The following is a 26,402-nucleotide window of genomic DNA, read 5'->3' on the forward strand; positions in this document are numbered from 1 at the left end:
CAGCTCTCTTCTCTGCTGCCAGGAGTCCCATTCCTCAAGGCTGCTCCTTTCCTCAAGTGATTGCCTTTCTGTATCTGTGTTTTTCAGGAGTGTGTGTGTTTCCTCCCTTAAATGTGCCTCGAACTCTCTCAAACCATAAACTTGCAAAATGCTGCATGGGTTGTCTTTCTCTGGGCAAGTAGCTGCTAGACATCATGGTTGGTGAGGGGCAGGGGGTAAAGAAATCTCCTTTCTTCCCAACTCTCCTTCCCCTTAGGTCTTATTCCATAAACTCATTCTGGACTGGAACTCCCTGAAACTATTCTGGTTTAGTTATTTAAGACACCCACAGGAGTGGCTAATTTGTTTGCTCAATATCTTTGTTCCTTTCTCTGCCTCAGTCGGAGAGGTGTTTGCACCTCATAAAGGTGTTAACACCTCATTACCTCATCTGTGTGACTATATTTTGTGACTGTATCAACTAGTTGGGTCAGGGAAATCATATCCTTCCTCCCTTACACATATCTCATGGAGTAATATTTCATCATCTCATGGTCATCAAACTGAAAAGAATTTAATATCTTAGCATAACCCCTCATGCAAAACCTTTAGAGAAACATTAGCTAAATTAACCTTATCTAGTGACTTATATATTAAGGAATATTTTCCAGTAGCAAATGCAGTTTTTCTTCATTTTGCCCAGGCCCTTAAGGTACTCCAGCTGGGCCTTTTCTTTCTAGGGGCCGTCAAAGAAGCAGAGAGCAGTGGATGTTCCTGTTATGGGATAGAAGGAGGATTAGGGTTTTTAAAACCTGGTCACCCTCACTCCTTCAAAGGACTGTCCTCATTGGACAAGAAACCATGGGAGATAGAAGAGAAAGGGAGGCATGGGAAGAGGAGGGAAGGAAGGAGTCTGCTGCCTTGGAAAGAACACTAAATTTGAAATCAGGGGACACGGATTTGAATATTGGCTCTGTGGTTTACTACTTGTGTGATTTTTAGGATTACTACTGAGGCTATTTTCATTATTTGAGTCATTTTTGTGTTTATGCTAAGTTACAAATTTCCCCTGATAGTCCATGTTTTTGATAGTTCTCATAAAATAGCCCCTCTAAAACATTTTGCTTATGCAGTAGAGCTTAGCCTGCCAGGTAGTTCCTTAGCTGGAGCTTAGAGCACTGGACTCAGAGTCAGAGGACTCAGTTTAAATCCCAGCTCTGCCAACCTTGGACAAATCCCTCACCTCTCCAGACCTCAGTTTCTTTATCTATAAATGAAAGGCATGAACCAAGAGGTCCCTGCGGTCCTTTCTAGTTCTGTATCCTATAAGAATAGAATAAAATAGGCTATCAGTAAGTACCAGAGAGGAACAGGACCCAGGACTCCTGACTCCTGGTCTAACTGTGAGCAAAAGATTTGGGAACCAGTGGGCCTTTCAGAGCAGAGGTGTATCAGTTAGACTGCAATTTCCCCTCTTTTTTGTGTGTGTCTTCAGGCAGCTTTGAACCAAGAGGCAGACCAGGGGATGAGTCTGGGCATGACCTCTGTGGGTCTGAGAGAGATGGGGAAATCATTGAGGGGAATGGCCTCAACAGGAGAAAAGAAGAATGCTGGGGTTTTAAGGAAGCTCAGATAACAAAGTTAGGCTCTTTTTCTCTCTGGTGAATGCTTATTCCTTCTAGCTAGCCTTTTGGCCAGTGTGGAAGTAGCAGGGATACCCCCTCCCCCTTTCCCTAATTTTTTTTTTAACTTTTTCAGTGTCCTGATTCTCCATCCCTTATCTAGTAATTTTTAAAATAATCTGTATTTATATTGAGCTTTAAGGCTTACAAAGGGCAGCTAGGTGGCACAATGCATAGAGTGCTGGCCCTGGAGTCAGGAGGACCTGAGTTCAGATCTAAACTTGGACATTTGCTAGCTGTGTGACCCTGGGCAAGTCACTTAACCCTGTTTGCCTCAGTTTCCTCTTCTACAAAATGATCTGGAGAAGGAAACAGCAAACCACTCTAGTATCTTTGCCAAGAAAACCCCAAATGGAGTCATGAAGAAATCTAATCAACTAATCAATAAAACAAATTAAGGATTACAAAGCACTTTCCTCACAACAACCCTCTGCCATAGAAAGTGCAAATGTAATTAATTTTATGAATGAGGAAATTATGACTCTGCAAAGTTTGCTAACTTGCCTATGATCAGATAACAGATTCCTCAACTAAGGCAGAATTCAAATCCAGGTCTCCTGACTAGAGTAAGCTATCCCTTACCTAACACTGCAAACTCTTGCCCCCTTGGGAGTAAAGGCCCTGCCTCATGCTGGCTCGGCTTAGAAGAGGCTTCAGTCATGAAAGCAGCTCAATTCTGCCTTTACACATTCTCATCCCTACCCTTTCCAGTGTGGATACAAACTCATTAGAGCTCATACTTATTTAATGGCAGTTCATACTCATATTTGGTCAAGTAGGTGGCATAGTAGCTGATAGAGTGTTAGACCCATTCAAATCCAGCCTCAGGTGTTTGCCAGCTGTGTGACCCTAGGCAAGGCAAGTCATTTTTACCTCTTGTGCCTCAGTTTCCCCATCATAAAATGGGAATAATAATAATAACAATACCTGCCTCCCAAGATTGCTATGAGGCTAAAATGAGAGAATATATGTAAAGCTCTTTGCAAACCTTAAAGCACTATATAAATGTTAGCTATTATTAGTGGCTATTAAATGTTATGCTTTATAAAGCATTTTCCTCACAGCAGTTCTTTGAGTTAGGTAATATAAATAGTATTATCCCCATTTTACAGGTGTAGGAACTGAGAAGTTAAGTGACTTGCCTAAGGTCACATAGCTAATGATTTAGGATTAGATCCCCAGGTCTTTCTGACCCTACATGTATGCCTCTTTCCACTACATAAATCACGTCCAGAGGAAAGTGACCAGGCCAGTGAAGGAAAAAATGAGGTAATATATCTAAAGTGCCTTGCAAACTTTAATGTGCTATATAAATGTTTGCTATATATTATTAGGGTTTTAAAAAGCATTTTCAAGCTCTGTCTTCTAAGACTGGGTTAATAGAATTAGAAATCTTTAGCCTGATAGAGAGGGGAGTAATTTGAATAGGGTAGGGATAGGAAGTACATGATCGTCATCTTCAAATATCTGAAGGACTGTTATGTAGAAGATGGATTAAACTTACTGGATATAAAGGAGGACTCTCTAATAATTAGAGGTGCCCAGCAATGGAAGGAGCTGCTTGTAAATTACTGAACTCCCTGACAGGGGAGATAGCTAAGCAGAAAGCCCACCTGCCAGAAATATTGTAGAAAGTTTGCTGGTACTCATAATCAATCAGTAAACATTTATTAAGCACCTGCTATGTGCCAGGCACTGTATAATGCACAAAAAGAGCAAAATATAGTCCCTGCCCTCCAGGAGCTTACAATCTAATGAGCAAGACAACATGCAAATAAATAAATACAAAGTGAGCTATCTATAGGAAATAATTAACATAGGGAAGGCACCAGAATTAAGGGGAGTTGGGGAAGGCTTCCTGTACAAGGAGGGATTTTACTTGGGACTTAAAGGAAGCCAGAGAGGTCAGTAGTGGCCTCTCTGGCCTCTCATGCCCCTTCCCACTCTCAGATTCTATGCTTCTATGATCCCACCTATTCTACTGTCCTTCCAAGGAATGCTGGAAGAATCAAAAGCACTCCCCAGATCTGGGGTGGTTTGTTGAATGAGAATGTTATAATTACTGCCACACACTGCCGGGTTGGGGAGCTCTTGCCCTGGACACCTACACAGCTGACACTCCCAGAGACCCTTTCCAAGGTCCATCCCAGCAGCCCAGAATTTCATCTTAGGCCCTTATAGTGTCGAGGGCATTTAATTGGTTTAGAATTTAGGACTGTCCCTTTGATATGGCAAGATTGGACCCAAGGTAGCCGTGGCTAATGAAGAGGCTTCACACAGCATCATCTCATTTTCCCCAGTGAATCCTAATGGACCCCCTGGCAGATCCATAGCATTAATGAGCCTTCCTTCCATGCTCTCTGCTGACTTATCCCACAGTGTGGACTACAGGAAGTTAGACAACCGTCATTCAATCCTGTACAAATTGGAAAGTCACAGCCTGACTTCCAGCCTTCATTCATGCCTTCATTTTCTCCTCACAGCCTCATTCTCTTCCTCTCCTTTCCATGAAGTAAGGGGATACAGAATCTTAAAAGTAAAAGTCTCTGCCTCTAATCATGCTGAGAACAGACTGACAGGATGGAACCTGATGTCCCATTGGCTTTTTTGGCCTCAGATTTCTCTGCTGGTGGGTCTGCTATGAGTCTACTCCCTGGGGCTTACTTTGGCTTCCTATGGGTTGAGAGCATCTATAGTGAGCTATCTATAGGAAATAATTAACATAGGGAAGGCACCAGAATTAAGGGGAGTTGGGGAAGGCTTCCTGTACAAGGAGGGCTTCCTATGGGTTGAGAGCATCTCTGCTATTTCAGGCTCACAAGGCAGGAAAGAAAGCTTAGGGCTTTGCTCTAAACCATCTCCAGTTTCTGACCTTTCTCAGGTACTAAGAAGGTAGAAGCAAGAGGAATCCAAGGTATTGTCTTCCTTCCATTCAATCCAACTCCCTAAGTCATCACTCAGTCTCCTGGTGTACTGATCCTTGTGCTGGGCAGGACTTTAGGGAAGGCAGGGAGAAGACAGAGTCCCTACCCTTGGGGACATTCACAGTCTCAATAGAGAAAAAAGACACACATGTAGCAAAGAACAGTGGAATAGTGTCTGTCAGCTGCCAATGAGGGACTCAAACATCAAGCGTTGTTGGAGTTTGGAGGGAAGAGAGGGCAGAGTCAGGTACAACAGTCAGCCTTCCTGAGGCTTGCGACACTCAAGCTAGGCCTTGAAGGTTTGGTCAGCCAAGGAGGAGGTGAGTGGGAGAGAGTTTTATTGGTTGGGGAATCATCCTTCTTTCCCACAGATAGAGAGATATTGTATGATATCTCCATTTACATCAAAGGGTCAGGGGATGACCTGGGAAGTTGTGTCTCCCAGGTATCTCACAGCCCTGGTGGTTGAATTCACTTTCCAAAGTACATTCATGACCTCACTTAAAAATAGCCTGTGAGGTAGCTAGGGTAAAAACGACTCTGTATCCATTTTACAGAAGGGCAAAGTGAGACTGGGATTTATGACCTAACCCCTCTGGGCAAAGCAATGAGCTCATCATCATTTGAGGTGTTCAAGGAGTGGCTCAGTGGCACCTGCTAGGAATAGTATGGTGGCGATTCTTGCAAGGGGAGGGAAGTTGAAGTAGATCCTTTTCCAAGGACCTTTTTACCTCTAATGTTCTTTGACTGAATAAAAACAATAATGTCCAGCATTTCTAGTGCTTTAAGGTTTGCAAAGCTCTTTAGACATGTTATCTCTTTGGATACTCACAACAACCTCGTGAGGTAGATTCTATTCTTATACCCATTTTACACATGGGAAAATTAAGGATGAAAGTTGTCATGACCTTCCCAGAGTCACAAAGCTAGTATGTGTCAGAGTTGGAAACAGAACCTGTTTCTCTTGACTTCCTCCCAACATTTATTTCATTAGATCCCACTGCCTCCAGAGCAGCCAAGACGCTAGAACTCAGTCTGGGATCTACAGTCCTCACAGAAGATCACTCACAAGTTCTCCAGCTCCCCAACCCCAGGCACTGCCTATAGGAGTGATGGGTGGGAAATGCCATGCAGCAAATTTAGGCTTGATATCAGGGAAAGCTTCCTTATTACCTTACAGCAAGAGCTGTAATCCAGAAGTAGAGTGGGCAGCCTGTGGAGGCAACAGGGTTCTCCCCCATGGAGGTCTTCATGCAAAGTCTCCATTCTTTTGGGAGTATGGGTTGGACTACATATACGAACACTGAGGTCCCTTCAAACCCCGAGACTCAGTGATCTTGAGATTCTGAGCTTCTTACCCCAAATTTATGCACACTCTGGTTTGAGCTAACCACTGTGCCACCAGTGCAGCATGGCCTAATGGGTAGAAGGCCGTCCTCAAAGCAATGAAGAACCAGGTTCAAGTCCTGCTTCTCACACATACTGGCTCTGAGTAAGTCAATTAACCTGTCAGTGTACTAGGCAACTCCTGAAAACTCAGTTGCAGACAGAGAAGGTGCCCAGCTGCATTGGTAGAGGGAGTTTCCAGTGAAATCAGAGGCCCAGTCCATATTCCCTGTTCCCAGCTGGAGCCCCATGGGGTTTTCTGCCTGATTTTGTGACTCCTGAACAAGATCCAGAAGAAAAGACTGTTGAGAGACCTGGGTCTGGCACAGCCACTGAACAAAGGTGCCCTTTTTAATTAATGGAAATGAGCAAATTGCCTTCCAGCTATATGAAGCAACACATCACCTTCTATTCCCCACCCCCACACCAGCCAGCCGTGCCCCTGCTGTGGAGATAGAGAGCAACCAACCAAGCAGGGGGTCCAGACGGCAACAGGACCCCCGTGGCCCACTCCCCCCCCCCCACTGACTTGTAGCCTGGAGCTCTCCCAGGGGTGGGGTTGAGAGCTACAAAATGCCTTAAAGACCCTGGGGGAGTGAAAGAGGCTCTGGAACAAATAGGTAAGAGCCTGAGGTAAGAGCCATCCTGCGGGCCCTCTTCCCAAGCCTGTTGGCTCTGCCCCAGAAAGGCACAGGCAGGAGGAACAGAGAACAGAGGGCCTGTCACGTATGAACTCGGGGCTGGGCAGTTTGGGAGGAGGACCAGAGCCAGCATCCCCAGGCGGGGATGGGGGTGGGGGTGGGCAGACACAGGTCTGTAGAGCATATTTAGAACTGGAAAGCCCCTTAGTGGTCCCCGAGTCTTCTTTCACAACTGGGCCCCAAAGAGGCCCCAAGTGACTCTCCCAGAGTCGCAGGGCTGGAACCCAAGCACTCTGACTCTGGTGCTGCATTACACTACACGCTGCTGCCAGAGCTAGTCACATCATAGTGGAGGAAGCCTGGCTGCAAAGGGCCCTGCTCATCCATCATCCCTCCCTTGATTCCAGTTTGTATGTAGCCCATTAGCTTCTTGTTTTCCAAATCTGGTAGAGAGCATCGAATGACAGATCACCAAGGATGAGAAATCCGACGTGGAGAAGACATAACAAGTTTACTTGGCTTTCCCCCAGGAGCCAGGCCAGGACGCTGGCTTAGTCCAGGCTGAAAGTGCCTGAGAGATAAAGTTCCCTCTATTTTCCCAGGGAGCCAGACTCCATCCGACTAAAGGAGATGGCTAACTGCATTGTGGCCTTTAGAGACTAATGCTGTCTCCCTTTCGGAGTTTGTCTTTGGCACCACCATCCTCCTGCCTCGTACCTGTCCCCACTGTGCCCTTCTCTCCCTCCTGCCCCCGGCCCCATCCCAACACATACGTGCATCTGGGTCCCATTCTCCAGAACTGGTTTTCTTTTCACCCGGTTGTCAAACTACTCCCTGCCACCCTATTAGTAGCTGATAATAGCTATGAAGTTCTCCCTCCCAATGGCCTCTGCCTTTTAATGGAGGAGGGGGCTACCTATAAAAGATTAAAAAGAGTTCAAGACCCCAGTTCACTCAGCAAACAGTTGTGAAGGCCTACTGTGTGCAGGGCACTGCAGTGATTTCTAATGCAATGTCAAAGCTCAAGGAATGAAGCTAGGGGAAACTTTTTTGAACAGGGCTACCCTTCTTGCTATCATCTTATCACACTGGGCTCTTGGCAAAGTGAATACCACCAGATGCTTAAGTTTAATGATCATGATTTCCTCAGTGACACAAGGTCTGTGGGAGGGAAGCCATATATATTCTTCTTCTCTAAGAAATGGCCAAGGTCTCATGTCGTCTTACCAAGAGTTTTGATCTACAAAAGCAGCTAGGTGGCATAGTAGATAGACCATTGGCTTTGGAATCTAGAAGCCCTGAGTTCAAATCCTGCTTCACATTTACTAGCTATGTGACCTTAGGTATGTCCCTCAACTTCTGTCAGTCCCAGTTTCCCCATCTGAAAAATAGGGATACAAATTGCAACCTATGTCACAGGGTTGTTGATGAGGATAGATGAGATAATATATTCCAACTGCTTTGCAAACCTTAAGGTTATCGATTATTATTATTATTTATTATTATGACATTGCCCAGATTCACTCATTGCCTCTGGCCAGAAGTGAGCAATTCTCCCATTTTTCCATACTGACCTCTTCTCCTCCTCACTAATTTATAATCAGACTCCAAAATGAAGCCAGAAAGCATACTTAGTCTTTGTTTAAGTCTAGTTTTGGATTCTGCTCTTGTGTCCTCCACACATCAGCCTTATGAATCATGTGGAGGGAGCGCCTCTATTCCTCCCCTTGGTGGAGACCTTAGTCTATTCCATATCCCCTGCGCCATTCACTCTTAGTCACTTAGAGAGTTGAGTCTACTTTGCAGCTTAGGACATTTTCTCTCTCAAAACATGTCCCAAGGGCATAAACTGATTAGGGTTCCCACTCACATCCTAGGATCCTTTGGCAAGGAAGTAGAGCATGTCATTGCTGGAAACATTTTTCTCTGAGTTTGGTATTCTGTGTTCCCTATGGACTCATTTTCATGACTTGAACCTCTGGGATCCATGGGTCTAACCTTCTTCACTTGGCACTACAGGGTTGAGCCTTTACTGGCTCCCAAAAGGCTGTCAGGAGGCCTAAGCACAGAGGTGACCTCATCCACTGTAGAGTACTGACCTTGCCTAAGGAGGTCCAGAAGAGACAGGGAGCTCCCAAGTCAGCTCTCTAGCACCCCACCTTTATTGACCTTGCCCACTGGAATTGTTTTTGCCAGAGAGTTAAAGGTCTGGGTCACCTCAAGAACCCAACTCAAACTTTTAGATTCTGTCTACTGCCCAGCTTTTGTTTAGAAAACCCGCTTGAGTCATGTACCATTTCTAGGCCATTGTCCAAAGGAATTTGGAAAAGAGGACTGACTCAGGCTATGATGGCATGATTAAATAGGTCTTAGGAAGCCCTTTAAGCCTTCATCCCTACCTTTTGCCCCTTCACAGGCCCACTTCTACTCTCCACAATGCCTTGAACTTTCTTGCTGCTTCTATCCCTCTGGTCAGGAAAGTCTTTGATAAATCTCAACTGGATGCTCAGACACAAGACCCTCCTTTTACTCCTCCCTAATTGCTTCTCTTTCACTCCCCTGAGAGGCTGTTCTGAGCCTTCTCTTCTCTCCTCAAACATCCCATGGTACCAGCTCACCCAACTTTTTCAGTGGAGGAACTTGCTGATTCATATGCTACTGAGAAAAATAGAGACCATTCACCTGTGAGCTTGGCACTATCCCCCTTCACTCTTCCTTTACACAAGTCTTTGTTGAAGAGGTGACCCTTCTCACTAAGTCAACTCCTCTACCTTACCCTTGATCTCATTCTCTCTTCCCCTGCAGAATGCTCCCACAATCATCCCATTTCTCCAATCTTCCATCTATCACTATATGATCTAATATCTCTAATATTAGATTATCTCTACTATATAATCTCATTTCTCTACTCCTTCAATCTACTGACTTGTTCCTTCCCTACCATATTCAAACTCATAAAAAAAATTTTCCCCTTGCTTAAATAACCCTCGTTAGAGCCTTCCTACCATGGTATCAGGCATTCATATCTCCTCTTTCACAACCAGAAATAGGGTCTTTGGATCACTGGACCTGTGATTTCATTAGGATAGGAAACTTGTAAGTGAATGGACTCCTCACAGTGCAGGTTATCACCTGCTTGTGTGACCACACCTCAGTTTCCTTTGCTGTTTCATTATCCATAGCAGTCCCCCGAACTGTGAGTGTCCCTTCCCCCCACGCCCACCCCAGACTCTGTTCAGGGCCACTGTTTTCTTTTCTCTCTATACCATCTCATTTGGTGACTTAGACAGATCCCAGTAGGTTTAATTATTACCTCTTTGCAGATGGCTCCCAGATCTATAACACCCAGCCATAGTCTGTCTCCTGAGCTCCATCTACAACTGCCTTTTAAATATTTCTTACCAGATGTTTTAAAGACATCTCAAACTCGATGTGTCCCAGACAAGACTAATTATCTCTCCTTCTTCTGAACTTCTTTCTCTCTGTCAAAGGGACCACCATTATTCTATTCACCCAGGTTCTAAACCTCAGAATTCTCCTCAACTGTGCTCTCCCTCATCCCTCAGAACCAATCAGTTGCCAAATCTTATCATTTCCACCTCCATAACATCTCTTCCATCCACGCCCATCTCCTTATTCACACAAACACCATTTTAGTTCAGGCCCTAATCAGCCACTTGCCTGGAAAATTGCTGTGGCACCCTAATTGGTATCTCTGCCTCAAGTCTATTCTCTCTCTCTAACCCATCTTCCACGAAGCTGCTAGATTCTCCTAAAGAGAAAGTCTGACTGTGTCACTCTCCTGCTTGGTGAATTCCAGTGGCTTCCTATTACCTCTAGGATCAATTATAAACTCCTCTGTTTGGCTTTTCAAGCCCTTCACAAATCTGGCTTCTACCTACCCTTCCCTTACTATGTATCACTCCCCTTCCTGCACTCAAAGATCCAGGTAAAATTGCCTTCTTGCTTGTGACTCACACATTGCTCTATCTCCCACCTCCAAGTCTTTGCACTGGCTGTGTCCTATGCCTGGAATGTATTACCTCCTCATTCTGCCTCTTCAAGTTCCTTATTTACTTTGAGACTCAGCTCAAGCACCATCTTCTACATGGAGCATTTCCTAACCCCCAACTGCTAGTCCCCTCCCCGCCAACTTAACTTGTATTTGTTTTGTACGTACTTATTTATCTACACATTGTCTCTCCTTTTAGAATATAAGCTTCTTGAAGGCAGGGGCTGTCCTTGTATCCCCAGTATCTGACACATGAGGTATTTAATAAATGCGCCTTGATTGATTAATTTGTTCACTGATAAATTCATTCATGTTTAGATGTTAAGAATTGGATGATTTTTCCCTTCTCAGAATGTCAGTAGGATTTACATCCTAAAAGAAGAAACAGGAAAGGATAATATATAACCCAAAGGAATGAAGCTCTAATGGTGGGCTTTCAGGCACTTTCTCAGACTGAGTTAACTCAGAGCTCCACACTTCATACCACATACTATAAGTGGCCACCTTCATATGGAGTCAGACCTGAATTTTTATCTGTCTAAATCACACCACAAGACGTGAGGAATCTACTTTGGTATTCTCAGAGGTGAGGTAATGTGACAGAGATATTAACCAAACTCTCCCCTACCCTAGGGGGAGAGGGAGCTTCCCTCTACTCTCAGCTCCCATCAGTTCTGGCCCAGGTGATGACTTAGAAGATGCTCCCTCTCCCTTCCAGGTGTCTTCCTCAGACCCTCATCTTCTTTCTCTAGCGTGAATGAGGGATGGGATCCAGCAGGGGTGAGGAACCTGCAGCCTTGAGGCCACATATGGCCCTCTAGGTCCTCAAGTGCAGCCCTTTGAATCCAAACTTCATAGAACAAATCCCCTTAATAAAAGAATCTGTTCTGTAAAACTTGGACTCAGTCAAAAGGCCACACCCAAGGACCTAGAAGGCCACATGTGACTTTGAGGCTGCATTTCCCCATCCCTGGTCTAGAAGCAAGAAACTCGCTTTGACACTCCATTTTGCTAGCAGGTTCAGAATCTGAGGGGACAAGACCTGGTAGAAGTCTGATGCAAGGGAAACCTCTGTCAAGCAGGGCCCCCAAACTGTGTCTTCTCTCTCTTCTTCCATGCTCCTCCTTCAGGCAAGCTTCTGGCACCTGTTACCAAGGATTCTGGATTGGCTCTGAATGAACTCTGGACTATGGAATGCATTTTTCCTCATACATCATGGTACAGGAAGCATGGCTCCAGTCATGGTCCTGGGTCCTCATTGTCACCGAGGCATGAAGCCTTTGTTCCCTCACTGAGAATGTTTCCTGGTACACAAAGTATAAACACCACTTTTCAGGATGATTGATTGACTCAAGAGTCTTATATGCTTAAGCCATACCTTGAACTTGGCCTTTAAAGAAGAGAACAGACAGGGAGCCATTAGAGAAAGACCCAAAGGACAGAGGACAGAAGTACTGCACATAGAGATTGGGATCAGGTCCCTGAGAGAGAAGAGAAAACCTGCATATCCATGCAGGGTCCTTCCCCCATACCTCTTGAGAGGTTATGGGAATGTCAAAGGGGTGAAGGAGCTGCTGGCAGATGAGCCCCCAGGGTAGGCGTTGCTGCACCAAGCCTCCTAGAGGGAAGAGGAACAGTTCTAGACAATGCTGTGTTCTTGGACCATTCAGAGGCATTCCAGAACAAAGCGGAAGCTGGAGCCAAGGGACGGACAAGACCACAACATGGAGGAACAAACTTGAACTTTTGATTTTAACTCGCACTGAGGGTTGTGTGGACCATGCATGGCTCTATCTACTTTGAATTCATTCCTCTCCATAGGAGAGCCCCAACCAAGTCAGAAAGGCTACCTAGTTCTCTAGAAAGGTGGAAGGAAATGTTGCTTGTCTCTCTAGCAATGCTGAGTTCATTCCACTTTTGTGGGGGCCCAGCCAGGTAGAAGTGACTCTATAGATCCCAAGGAGGAGGTGCTCACCAGAGGGAAAGAGGTTGACTCTCTCAAGACCCAAAGGACTTTTTCCTTTATAGAAGAACTCTCAACCACAGCATAGTGTTGTGGGTCTGGAGGACTATATACACATCCATGAAAAGTAGACGCACACCAGAAAGGGAAAGAAAGTTGTCTTGACTGTGTATAGGCTCTGAGTGCAAGTGCTTGAAGTTTTAACATGTTTTTGTTGGGTAATATGAAGAGCTGGTCTCGTGTTTCATGTATTGTTAGACTATGTGCTTTCATAAGAACTGAGAGACATTTGTCCTTTTTTTTAAGACCTAAAAAATGCGCTGTATTTTGATATTCCTAGGAGAGATTCTGGGTAGGGATATAAGCTGCCCCCACCAAAGAGAGGCAGGCAGACAGACAAAGACATAGAGACAGAGAGAGAGAGAGAGAGAGACAGACAGACAGACAGACAGACAGACAGAGAGAGGTTGTTAGAGATTCTCCCAATATTGAAGCTGCTTTGGATAAACCCATAGCTTCAGTTTGGTACTGCAGGCTATAGCAAATTTAAGTGTGAAAGGCCAGGACCCCAGCAGTTTCAATTTCCTCCTAAACTCTCAGCCTCTGATTCTGGTGGCTGCCACTACATTTATGATGAGGCTTTGAAGCTTTAGTCTCTTGGTCCAGACATGGAAAGTGCTTTTAACTAGGAGAAAGAGACACATTCTTCTACCCCTTTAAAATCTGAAGAACAAAAATACAACTCTGTTAAAAAGAGCTAACCATAACAACTACAATTATTCATTCCAATACCGCAGTAGACACAAGATTCAGTCCCTTCCTCACTAATCTTCAGTGATTTTTTTTTACTACTGTTTAATCTAACCCTGGTTTCTCCTTCAAGATTAAGAAAGCATCTTTCAGATTCATCCCAAGCCTTTTTAGACCAGGAGTTATCCATCCCCTGGGGATGGAGCCTTGTCCATGGCTCTGCTACTTCTGGACCATTTCTAATAAGAAACCTTTGCCAAGAGCTTCCTTCCTTCCTTTGATCTTCCTTTTCACGACCATACATCTATTCATTCTGCTTAAGCTGTTAAGCTAATGAGAGAGAGAAAGAGGAAGAGAGATGGCTTTATTTGGCCCTCTAGCATTGGAACCTGGTCCCAGCCCCGTGCTCTGTGATTCCGTTTATTGCCACCTCATAACAAAGAAGATAAAGGAACAGCTGCGTAGCATTGTGATCCAGTAATTTCATGAGCCTCTCCTGAACTTACTGCTTCTGACCGACTGCCTTCCCCTCGTCATGCAGTTCCTTGCCAGCCAGCTTCTGAGTTCCTCCAAGCTCACCTCCCCCCCACCTCCCTGCTCCATCCCCGAATCAGGTATCTAGCTGCTAAGTGTTCTGTGAAATAAAATTTCCATTCTGTGTTTAAGCTTGCTCATTAAACACTTCTCTTAGCAGCTCCCCTGCAACTTAACAGCCTGGCTTCTGGCACTGCCTGTCCCCTTTTAAAGAGCCTGTGTCCCATTCCATAAAATATAACTCTTTTAAAAAAGGAAAAGAAAAAGTAGATACATTTAAACAAAGCACAGCAAGGTTTTAAAATAGAGATATAAAGTGGTTTCCACACCCCAGGTCTTAACTTTACATTCCCCAAAGGTACACTTCCCAATTCTCAGTGTTACTGAGCAAACAAACTAGGGTCAAAGCTGTCTTGAAATGTGTCAATCCAAATGAAAAATGCTTCTCTTTTTAAAGACTGTCTTCCCCTCTTCCCTTCTTTATCTGACTGCTGACCCAGCAATAGTCTGTTTTGCTGTTGTTGTTGTCTTCATCATTGTCATTGTTGTCGTTGTGTTGCAAGGTGAATACTCTCATGGGATTTAGAACTGAACTGATCATTCCATCACAGAATCACAGATACAGAGCTGGAAGGGACCCAGAAGTCCATCAAGTCCAACCTCTCCATTACACAGATGAAGAAACTAAAGCAAAGTTAAATTATGACTTACCCATGGGCACACAGCTAGTAGACATCAGGAGGCAGGATTTGAACCCAAGTCTTCCTGATCCATGCCTCATCCACTCTACCATGCTGCCTCTCTGGGGCTATGTCTCCTGGGCTGGTGTAGTTGCATGTTAACATGTGGTAGGGTACCACATTCAGGAACAGAGACAGTACAATTCTACTTGGCCATTCCTATTATTTATACTCCCTTTTGGCTTATACCTCTGGTCCCCACTCTTCAAGCTCTGCTTTCTCTCCTTCCTTTCATTCCTCTTCCCTTTCTCTTCTTCCAACTTCCCTTTCCCTTCTCTCACCTCTTCTTCTGAGCCTCTCCTAACCTTTCCAGTTCCCCTACCTAATCTACCCTTCTTCTTAAGATGACTTCCATCATTGCTATTCTGGAAGTTCTTAGAATCAAGACTCTTCCAAAAATGTGAGAAACACCCTAGGTTGCCCTGCTTCTTTGCCTGAATTTGAGCTAACTCATTAGCACCTTCGATAATCCCTTCTTCACTAATAGCTTTAATTATACGCATTAGCCTGTCTGCCCTCATGGACCCCTATTTGTGGTAGGCACTGAGTGAGGACCCAGCTAAGGATTTTCATTATATGGCAATCAGCCCAGAGCAAATAACTGTATCCTCCAGGTCTCCAAACTACAAGGGGGATTGGGCGAGAGGGTGCTGGTAGTTCAGGGTGGCCCATCCCCACTACCAGAGACAATGTGGAATGTTCCATGTTGTCTGTCCAGATTGTGATAGTTTAGGACAGGTGTGGGGAACCTGCGGCCTTGAGGCCACATGTGGCCTTCTAGATCCTTAAGTATGGCCTTTTGACCGAATCCAAATTTTACAGAACAACATCAATTTGAATTCGGTCAAAAGGCCACACTTAAGGATCTAGAAGGCCACGTGTGGCCTCAAGGTCACAGTAGGAGAATCGTCATCATAATTATATATACAGATATATGTATGTGTGTGTGTATATATATATGTATATATATATATATATATGTGTGTGTGTGTGTGTGTATGTGTATATATATATATATATATATGTGTGTGTGTATATATATATATATATATATATATATATATGTGTGTGTGTGTGTGTGTGTATATATATATCCTCCACACCTAGATAATACTTGGCACATTTCAGAATCTTCTCATAACCATTATCTGATCTGATCCTCACAACAACACTGTGATGAAAGCAGGGCAGGTGTTGTTATCCCCACTTGGCAGATTGGGAAATTTCCCAGAGTTACCCAGGAGAGAGCCTAGACCTAATTTTGCTAGAGAAAAAGTGGCTCACGCTTTGTGTCCTTGAGTCCGAGCAGTGCAAACCCCATCCCTGCAAGGTGCCTGGACTGGGGGTGGGGGAGGCATTTCTTCTCAAGGAGAGGGAGGTCTATGTGACCTTCTTTTAGTTCCCTCTAGAAGATATTCCAGCCAGTCTTCAGATCTAAATTTTTTAAGGATCGAGAGAAGTGGTCTCCTTAAGGTGTGGTAAAGAAGTAGTTCTTTGCATTTTCAATGAGAGGCTAAGTAAGTTAGAGGATAAAAGATACTTAGTTTTCTCTGGTTTCCTGCATGTATTTAGACAGTCCATCTGGCATGTCCACCAGCTCACCCTGTATTTAGACCAATAGTCCTGTCTCCCGAAAACGACTGGACTTCAGCCCAGACATACACTCTGAGGGGATGAAACAAAGAGGAGGGGAAGGAGGCTGGCTTCTGGTGAGTTCAGGGGCTTGGGGAGATTGCATGGAAAAGGGATTCTTAAACAGTTTTTGAGTTGGTAAGGGTGTGGAGGACCCAAGAAACGGCTTGGTCTCAGAGAGGACAGAGGGCAGGCTGGACAGAAGATTCATTTTGTCACTTTCAAATGTGATTTGTCTAATTCCCCATTAGTCTGTTTCCGTGAACTCAGGCCCAAAATATCCAGTCACACCCCAGAAGTGACACAAGATGAAAGGGAAGGGTGATAGGAGTGAAACAGGGCAGAAAACAACCAAGGAAGGAGCCAGCAGAGAGGAGGGAGGGAGAAGGAGGGAGAAACAGAAAGGAAGAGGGAGAGAATAAATGGAGAAAGAAGGAAAAAGGAAAGGGAAAGAAGGAAGAAGGAGGGAAAAAAGAGGGAAGGCCCACACACCACAGGGATATATACAATTCTTCTGAAATAGATTAATCTCCCTATTCAAAAAAAAAAAGTAAGAGGGAAGGAAGAAGAAGGGAAGAGGAATAAGAGAAGGGAAGAGAAAATAAAGAGGGGAGGAAAAATATGTGAGAGGAAAGGAAGAAAGGGATAATGAGATAGGAGAAGAGAAGGGTAAAGTTGAAGCAGGAAAAGTCTAAGGGGAGTAATCCTAATTCCTAGTCGGTTGGGATAATATCCCTGTGCTGGGTATTTTGTCAATAAAATAAGAAAAGAAACAAAAAACTGAGTTGTGTAAGATTGAACAGGGCAATGAAGGACTACACCAGTATCCCAGGAGATGTGGCTCAATGCCACCTGGGGCAGGGAGTTAAAGGGGGAGCCACACACCACAGCCTAGGCCTCAACACTGCCCTGTTTTACCTCCATCCATACCTTTTATCCATTCCCTCAGCCAGGTTCAGCCGGAGCAGGAAGTTTAAAGAGGCACCGGCAGTGAGGGGGCTATTTGCCTGAGAAAGGTCTGGCCCTCTTTAGCCAGCTAACCTTCCCTTGCCTTATTGTTGGGGTTAGAGAGAGGGCATCCACACACGAGGTCCAAAGCCAACCACATCAGCCTTGTAGGTGTGACTGAGGAGACAGCTTCACCTCCATCACCTTTACAAGGAAGATCATCAGAGCAGGCCTAGCTAACAGCCTAGGGATTTTAGCTGAACACATTCTTTAATATGAGCCAACTCTAATGTAGCAGCCAGGAAAAAAAAAAAGTGCAATCATAGGCTAAAACTAACCAAAAATCTAGTGTCCCGAACGCTGCCTTTTGTCCTCTGCCTTGGTCAGAACACATTTGGAATATTGGGTTCCGTTCTTAGAACGTGAACGAGCTGGGGTTCTTCCAGCAGAGTCTAGCTAGAAGATGAAAGGCCTGGAAACCATGTCTGTTGAAGGATGTTTGAGACAGCCAGAGGAGCTGAGCCTGGAGAACACTTCTGTGTCTATGCACCAAGCCCAAGACCCCATAGAGTATCTACAATGGAGGAAGAATAGCAGGAGAAAGAACCAGACGTTCACAGGACACAAATCCAAGAAGAGCTACCATGTCGTTGTTATTGCTCTTCAGTTGTTTTCAGGGATATCTGACTCTTCATGACCCCATTTGGGGTTTTCTTGGCCAAGATATTAGAGTGGTTTGCCATTTCCTTCTCCAGTTCATTTTACAGGTGAGAAAACTGAGGCAAACAGGGTTAAGTGACCTGGCCAGGGTCACCCAGCTAGTTAGTGTCTAAGGCAGAATTTGAACTCCAGGTCCAGCATTCAATCCACTGCACCACCTAGCTGCCCCAGCTACCATTTATGTAGAGCTTTAAGGCTTAAAGAGTGCTTTGCAAATGTTATCTCATTTAATCCATACCCCAATCCTGGGAGGTGGGTTGTTACTATTATTATTATTATTATTATTATTATTATTATTATTATTATTATTATTATTATTATCCCCATTTTATAGATGAAGAAACTGAAGTACAAAGGGGTTGAATGATATGTCCAGGGTCACATAGCTAGTAAGTATCTGAAGTGGGATTTGAACCCAGTTCTTCCTCTGAAAGGATAACACTTCAAAGGAACAGAATAGGTAAATAGGGAGTGGAGAATGGAGTAATGTTGAATATTAAGACTGTAAAAAAATCCAGGAAGTAGGGTAGGCAGGACAGAGCATGGTGGAGGGCATTGGGGCAAAGATCAATCAAGGCTGAAATAGAATCAATACTGTATCAGGGTATAGACCACTGGGACAGAAAAATGAAATGGATGAGGAGGTTGTGAGACAGATGACGAGCCTGGCATCGCAACATAATATTGTAGCATTTCGGGAAGTTACTTCAATTGACCAGATAGCAATGGTGCCTTCTCCCTTCTAAAAGCTGATAATTGCTTGACATGCCTTATCGATAATTTCAGCCTTCCAAAGAAAGAAAAATAACAACAGAGGCAAATTCTGTTCCAGATCCAATTTCCACCAACAAGAAGGAACCAACTGGAAATGGAATAGATGGGAGGGGAACTCTGAGCAGAAGTGACCAATCCATCTTAGAATTTGTGATCAGGGGAGGAGAAAGTTGAGCAAAGTCTGACATGCCCTAGATCTGGGGAGAACATATTTCTGGGTTCAATAAGTGACATGGATTAAAAATTCTAGAGGGGAAGGAAGTCAGTGTAGAAGGGAGGGATTAGGAGCTCTCAAGAATGGAATTCTGGAAAACCAAAGAGAAATAGGTTTGATGAGGAGGAAAAGAGGAAGTTGCTTAATCAGCCAATCAATCAGCAAGAATTTATTAAGCACCTACTGTTTTCTAGCCACAGAGCTAAGTACTAGGGATACAAAGAGAAAGGCAAAACAGTATCTGCCCTCAGGGAGCTTAAATTCTAATGGGGAAACAACACTCACATCTAGAGGTATGTATGAGACATGTACAATTCAAATACAAGGAAGGAGGAGGAAGAGGCAATAGCAGTTTAGGGGACCAGAAGTAGGCCTCCTGAAATAGGTGGTACTTGAGTTGAGCCTTAAAGGAAACAAATAATTCCAGAAATGAAGGTTTGAAGAGAAGAAGAAGTGAGTACAAAGGCATGCCGAGGGGAGAAATCATTATTTATTAAGTGCTTACTATGTGCCAGGCATTGTGCTAAGCTCTGGGGATACAAAAAGAGGCGAAAGACTGTCCCTGCCCTTAAGGAGTTTATAATCTGATAGGAGAGACAACATACAAACAGAATATGCTTAGGAGCAGCTAGGGGGCACGGTGGATAGAGAGCCAGACCTGGAGTAAGGATGACTCCTCTTCTTCAGTTCAAATCTGGCCTTAGACACTCAATAGCTGTGTAACCCTGAGCAAGTCACTTAACCCTATTTGCCTCAGTTTCCTCATCTGTAAAATGAGCTGGAGAAGGAAATAGCAAACCACTCCAGTATCTCTGCCAAGAAAACCCCAAATGAGGTCATGAAGAGTCAGATAAGACTGAAATGACTGAACAACAACAAAAAAGCTATATGTATGATACCCAGGAACTAGAAGAGGGAAGCCACTGCAATTAAGAGAGGTTGGGAAGGCTTCCTGTAGACGGCAGGATTTTAGTTGGGACTTGAAGCCAAGGAGGTCAGTAGCTAGAGCAGAGACAGGAGAGCATTCCTGTGTATGCACAGGGAACTCGCCAATCAACTTAGTATGGAAGATAGAAGTAAGGGCAGGCTGTGGAAGATGAATGCAAAAGTGTAGTGAGATCCTCCAGGAATAGTGTCAGCAGTGATACATTCAGAACAAGAGGCTGATTAGGAAAGCTAAGGCCAGCAAAAAGGACGGTTTGGGATAGGGAAAAGAAGAAGAAGATCAAAGAAAGGCCGAATGATAATAATCAAAAATGGAGACAAGAAAGAGCCTCTTAATTCCAATTTTCCTTTTTTTCTCTGCCAAGGAGAATGACCTTGCAACTGCAAAGGATAGAGGGAGTGACTAATAGGGAGTGACTAGCAGTACAAGTAGGTCAATAGTCAAAAAGCGCCCGCTGCCCAGGAGGAAGCTCGAGTCACCAAGCCCAGATAAATGACACGTTTTAGAGCCTGGCAGCTGCGATTGCTGAGCCACTGTCAGTGATCCCGGAAAGGCTGGACACATGGCAAAGGCACCAAAGGACTGGAGGCGGGAAAATATGGTCCCAATTTTCCAAGAAAGGAAGAGAACAGTCTGCAGACTTAAGGTCGATGAGCTCGACCCCAATTCCTGGCAGAATTCTAGATTGCATTTAGGGGTTGGGTTGGGAACATATAAGGAAGCCTTGATCACGAGGATGCAGCCTGGCTTCATGAAGAGCAAGTCTTCATTATCCTGGCAACCGACCTTTATATAGTCCTTTAAAGGTTCCAAAGTATGTTAAATGTGATGTCTCATGTGATATTCACAACAGTGCTGGGAGGGTGGTACTACAGGGGTTCCCTCCATTTTGCAAGTGAGGAAACTGAGACTCAGAGGGGTTAAATGACTTGTCTGTGGCCACACAGCTAGTAGGCATCAGAGGTGGGGTTTAAATGTAGGTCTTCCTATCTCAGAGTCCAGCACTCTGTCCCACTGCGCCATGCTGCTATTCTTATCTCCTTTTTTTTTTCTTTTTGACATAGTTATTAGACTGATTGCTGTCAGTATAGTTCTCCTTTATTCTAGGAAGCATTTGACAAAGTCCCGGCGTTCTTGTAGAATGTCTATGTGGAATGTCTATGGAAATAGTTGACCTAGAGGATAGAACAGGTAGGTAGATTTAGACCTTGTTTTATGACTAGACCCAAAGAAGACTCCTTAATAGAGGCAGCTGGTGGCACAGAGGCTACAGCACCAGGCCCAGAGTCAAGAAGACCTGAGTTCAAATCCCACTTTAGACACTGACTAGCTGTGTGACCCTGGGCAAGTGGTTTAACAGCTCTCTGCTTCAGTTTCTTCAGCTGTAAAGTGGGGATAGCAGCACCTGCCTGGAAGGATTGTCATGAGGACCAAGCGAGAGAGTGTTTGTAAAATGCTTAGCACAGTACCTGGAATGTAGTAAAGTATTTAATAAATGCTTGTTTCCCCCAAAAAAATAAAAATAAAAATAAATAAAAAATTTAAAAAAAAAAAAGCTTGTTCCCTTTCCTCTTACTGGTTCAATGGCAACTTGGGAGGAGGTCTTCTGTGGAGAATCTCAGGAGTCGGTGCTTATCCTTGGGTTTGCTAACACCTTTGCAATGACTTGGACAAAGGCATAGATGTCACAGATCTGGGACAGCTAGCACCTTGAAGGACAGAGGCAGGACTCATAAAAATCTTGATAGGTGCAGTAGAGCATTGGGGCCAAATCTAATAAGAGAATTGATGGGGACAAATAAAACATCTTACACATGGGTTTAAAAAATTCATTTCACAGGGCAGTGAGGTGGTATGGAGCTCTGGCCTTGGAGTCAGGAAGACCTGAGTTCAAATCCAGCCTCAGACACTTAACACTTACTAGCCATGTGACCATGGGCAAGTCACTTAACCCTGATTGCCTTACCAAAAAGCAAAAAAAAAAATCATTTCACAAGTCTAAAATGGGGCAGGTGCAAAGGAGTGGGGCAATTCACGTGAAAAAAAGCTGGGAGTCTTAGTGGACTGCAGATTCAATAGCAGTTAACAGTGTGATGGGAGAGAAGAAAGTTGATGCAATTTTAGGTTGCATTAAGACAGTTACAGTGTCTAGCACTAGGGAGGGGGTAGTCCCATTGCACCCTCCCCTGATCAGACCACATCTGGAACATCCTGGTCAGTTCTAGTAGCCATGTTTTAGGAAAATCATTAGTAAGCTGGCAGTCATCCAGAGGACAGCAACCAGGTTAGTATAAAGCCTTGATTTCAGGCCATTTAAGGAAAAGTTGCACAAATGGAGGATTTTTAAGAGAAGGTAGTTGTTTCCAAGTATTTGAAGAGCTGTCCTTCAAGTGTTTGGAAGATTAGACTCACTCTTCTTGGTTCCAGAGAGTAGTTCACATGCAATAAGTGAAACTTGAAAAGAGATGAAATTTAGGCTTTCAGGCTTGATGTAAGAAAAAAAAAATACCATACAAATTGCAAAATTGCAAATGCCCAAAGGTGGGATGAGGAACTGCTAGAAAAATTGGAAGCAGTTTGGTTTAAAAAAAAAATTAGACCAGGATCTTACGTCATGTACTACAAGAAGTTCCAAATGGATCCTTAACTTACATAGGAGGTTGCATAATTTATTTAAAAATAGAGGAAAATAGGGGCAGCTACATGGCACAGTAGACAGAGCACTGGCCCTGGATTCAGGAGGACCTGAGTTCAAATCCGGCCTCAGACACATAACACTTACTAGCTGTGTGACCCTGGGCAAGTCACTTAACCCCAGTGCCTAGCCAAAAAAAACCAAAACAAAAAATAAATAAATAAATAAAAATAGAGGAAAATGGAAGGAAGGAAGCCTCACAATCTAGGTAATGTGAAGTTTCTTAACCAAAGAAGGGTTAAAAGGGATCCCAAAAGCTAAAGACAATTTTGATTACACAAAATTTAGAAACTTTTGTATGAACAAAATCAGCAGAGTTAGGATTAGAAGGAAACTGTACATTGAGAGAGAAGGAGATACAAACCACTCCAGTATCTTTGCCAAGAAAACCCCCAAAAGGGGTCACAAAGAGTCAGATATGACTGAAAAAAAAAACAGAGGGAGGGAGAAGTCTTTGTTATCATTTATAAACCCTCATAAAAGTCTGGTAACCAAGATGTATAGGTAAATGAACACAAATCTATAAGACGAAGAGAAAATCACCAACAGATAAGTAGTCACAGGATATTCATTCATTTCTCAAAACTGAAAACAGTTAACAACCATGGGAAAGACAGCTCCAAATCATTAATGATAAATGCACAAAGAAACCAACTCGGAGATTTTACCTCGCATCCAGGATATTGGCAAAAATGACAAAAGATGGAAATAGTTAATGTTGGAAGGGCTAAGAAACAGCAGTCACATTAATACACTGTATGTAAAATTGCGCATTGATTTAATCATTTTGGAAAGCAATTTGCTTAATAAAAAAAGTTACTTGAAATGTCCATACTGACCCAGAGATCTCACTGTTACGTATATAGTCAAAGGAAGTCAAGGACAGAAAGAAAAGTGACATATACATATATACATACATATATACAATGTGTGTGTATATATACACATGTACCATATATACCGTATATATACCTACATACCATGTGTATACATATATATACCTACATATGTACCAATATATCATATAGATATGTAGATATAGATACAGATATAGACATACCAAAATATTCCTAGCATCAAGTTTTATAGTGAAGGACTAGAAACAAAAGTGGGAGGAATAGCTGGACAAATTGTGGTACTTGAATGTAATGAAATATTATTGTACCTCATAATGCAGTGGAAAGGCTGCTAAGCCATGGGACCTGAGTTCAAATCCCAGTTCTGCTATTTACTATCTGTTTCATATTGGCCAAGTTACTTAACCTCTCTGAACCTCAGTTTCCTCATCCAAAAAATAGTTGGCTTTACCTCTAAGGGCTCTTGTAGCTCTAGATCAGTTATTCCATGACCTCACAGGGGAAGACATATCTGAACTGATGCAGAGTAAGCACAACCAGGAAAATGATACCCACAATGATTAATACAACCTAAGTTAACAATAAGACAAATAGGAATGTTATATAAATACGATGGCCAGTCTGGCTCCAAAGAAAAGATAAGGAGAACCTTCCTTTCCTTGGAGAGATGAGGAAGCATGGAGGTAGGGGATTACGTATGCTGGCAGACGGTCACTGTGCAGATTGGTTTTGCTGAACTGTTTTTCTTTATTGTGAGGGAAGGTTTACTGGGGACAGATAAGTGAGGGGGATATGCAAAAATTATCATGATTTTAAAACAGAAGTTATCAGTAAAACTCTTTTCAAGTGGAACAGGCTGCTTTGAAAGGTAGTCTGTGCTTCATCACTGGGGGCATTGAATTGAAAACCATATGCCCCGCTATTGTGAACATTGTAAAGGGGATTCTTCAGGCAGGGAGACTTTTGGAGAATGCTTCCTCTTCTCTTAGATGCCATGATACCATGTGAAAAAGAAGATTTGGGGATTGTGCTGTCCTCAAATGTTGTTCATCCTTTGTTCTCAAAGAGGACTGGTGACATTGTCAAAAGAAGATATTACAGTATGATAATATTAATATAGTGGGATTTATGGGGTACTCGGGGGGGGGTCTAGCCCCTCCAGTGTAAAGGCTTGCTGAGCCTTTTGCAAGGCTGCTCATCCACATTTGGTGTCCACCTTCACCCAGTTATCACTTGGGGCTCCCAGAAACTGTAGCATGTGCAGTGGCCACACACTGGTAAATGTCTTGGTAGATGGGTTATGCCAAGTTGAGGGTCCTCAGATGCCTGAAGGATTGTCATAGAAAAGAGACTGGGCATTCTATGTGGTTCCAAATGCAGAATGGGGACCAATGAGCATAAAGGACTTTCAAGCAGTTAGGGTTGTTCAACAATGAAACTAACCATCTCGTGAGGTAGTGAGTTGCCTGTTACTAGAGATGTTTAAGAAAAAACAGGATGACCACCTGTCACAAATATTATAAAAGGAATTCTTACATGATGTGGGAAGTTAGATTAGATGATTCTAAGAAGCCTTTCAATTCTTAAGTGTCTGTAATTCTTTGGGATAATTCAGTTTGATCAGGACATCCTATAGCTGAGGAAAACCATGTGTGCAGGAGCTACATAATCAAGACTTCACACCTAAGAGGCAGCTAAGTGGTGCAGAGGTCAGAGGGCTGGGCCTAGAGTCAGGAAGACCTGAGTTCAAATCCTTTCTCAGACACTTACTAGCTTTTCACCCTAGGCAAGTCGCTTAACTTCTAACTGCATCAATATCCCCGACTTTAAAATAGAGATCAAAGCACCTGCCTCGCAGGATCAACTGCAGTAATATTTATAAATGTCGTGAGGACCAAATGTGATATTTGTAAAGTACTTAGTACAGTTAACAAATGATTGTTCCCATCTCTTCTCTGTTTACTTCCTCAGTGAGATCAGGCCAGGAAAACTTAGTTTTTAAAGAATGCCTTAGAGGAGCTAGGTGGTGCAGTAGATAGAGCACCGGCCCTGGAGTCAGGAGGACCTGAGTTCAAATCTGGCCTCAGATAAGACACTTGACACTCACTAGCTGTGTGACCCTGGGCAAGTCACTTAACCCCAATTGTCTAAAAAAAAAAAGCCTAACTTCCACCAGTGGCTAATGCTCAGACTTCCACTATTCCCATCTCCATTAGAGAGGATCCCATCACCTCCCTACCAAGTTCCTCCCTCCCACATGCCTTCCAAGAACATGCTTCATTGCCTTTCCATCCCCACCACTCAGTGATGGAGACCAGTGCCCAGAATCCCCTTTCTGGAAGGTGCCTTCTATATACAGGCAGTCTGGACATCTTCGAGGATGGGAAACTGGGAGCCTTGAGGGTTAGGAGACCAGGAAAGTGGAGAGAGTGCTTCGGGTTAGAAGGCTGCAAGGCCAGGGGGAAAGGCTCTCAGTCTGTAGGTGAGGCATAACCAGAGCTTTTCCCCAAGCCTCTGAAGTTAGAGAGCACTTGCGGTTCTTTGGCGTCGGAGAACAATGAGGCTCAGCACCCAGCTCCTGAGGATGCCTGCTCAGAGCAGGAGACTACCAGCTGGTACCTATGGGCGTCCACCATCTGCACCTCCCAGCCAGCTTTCTTTGTTCTTATTGGAAGGTTTGGTTTTTGTTACTGTGTCCCTGTGGTCTAGTGTAGCACCTGACACATGGTATGCTCTTATGAAATGCTTGTTGAATTGAATCGGAAACAAAAGGCTGTACAATATGAGGAGCAGTTCAGAAACTGCAGCCCAGAAACATGGGGCTACATCAGCCTTTACAAGCTGGCTTTGTTGTTGTTCAGTCATTTCAGTCGTGTCGGACTCTTTGTGACCCCAGTGGGGTTTTCTTGGCAGAGATACTGGAGTGGTTTGCCATTTCCTCTTCCAGCTCATTTTATAGGTGAGGAAACTGAGGCAAACGGTTAAGCGTCTCCCCCAGAGTCATA

At 43.9% G+C, this 26,402-nt stretch overlaps 1 protein-coding gene across 1 annotated transcript in view; it reads left to right on the plus strand.

Moving 5' to 3' along the window:
• Window positions 1–26,402, plus strand: part of DNAI1 (dynein axonemal intermediate chain 1) — a 252,535-nt gene that overhangs the window by 176,732 nt on the left and 49,401 nt on the right. The window lies entirely within an intron of this gene.

This window comes from Phascolarctos cinereus, unplaced genomic scaffold, assembly GCF_003287225.1.
Source record: "Phascolarctos cinereus isolate Bilbo 61053 unplaced genomic scaffold, phaCin_HiC Scaffold_4;HRSCAF=312, whole genome shotgun sequence".
NCBI classification, from domain to species: Eukaryota; Metazoa; Chordata; class Mammalia; order Diprotodontia; family Phascolarctidae; genus Phascolarctos; species Phascolarctos cinereus.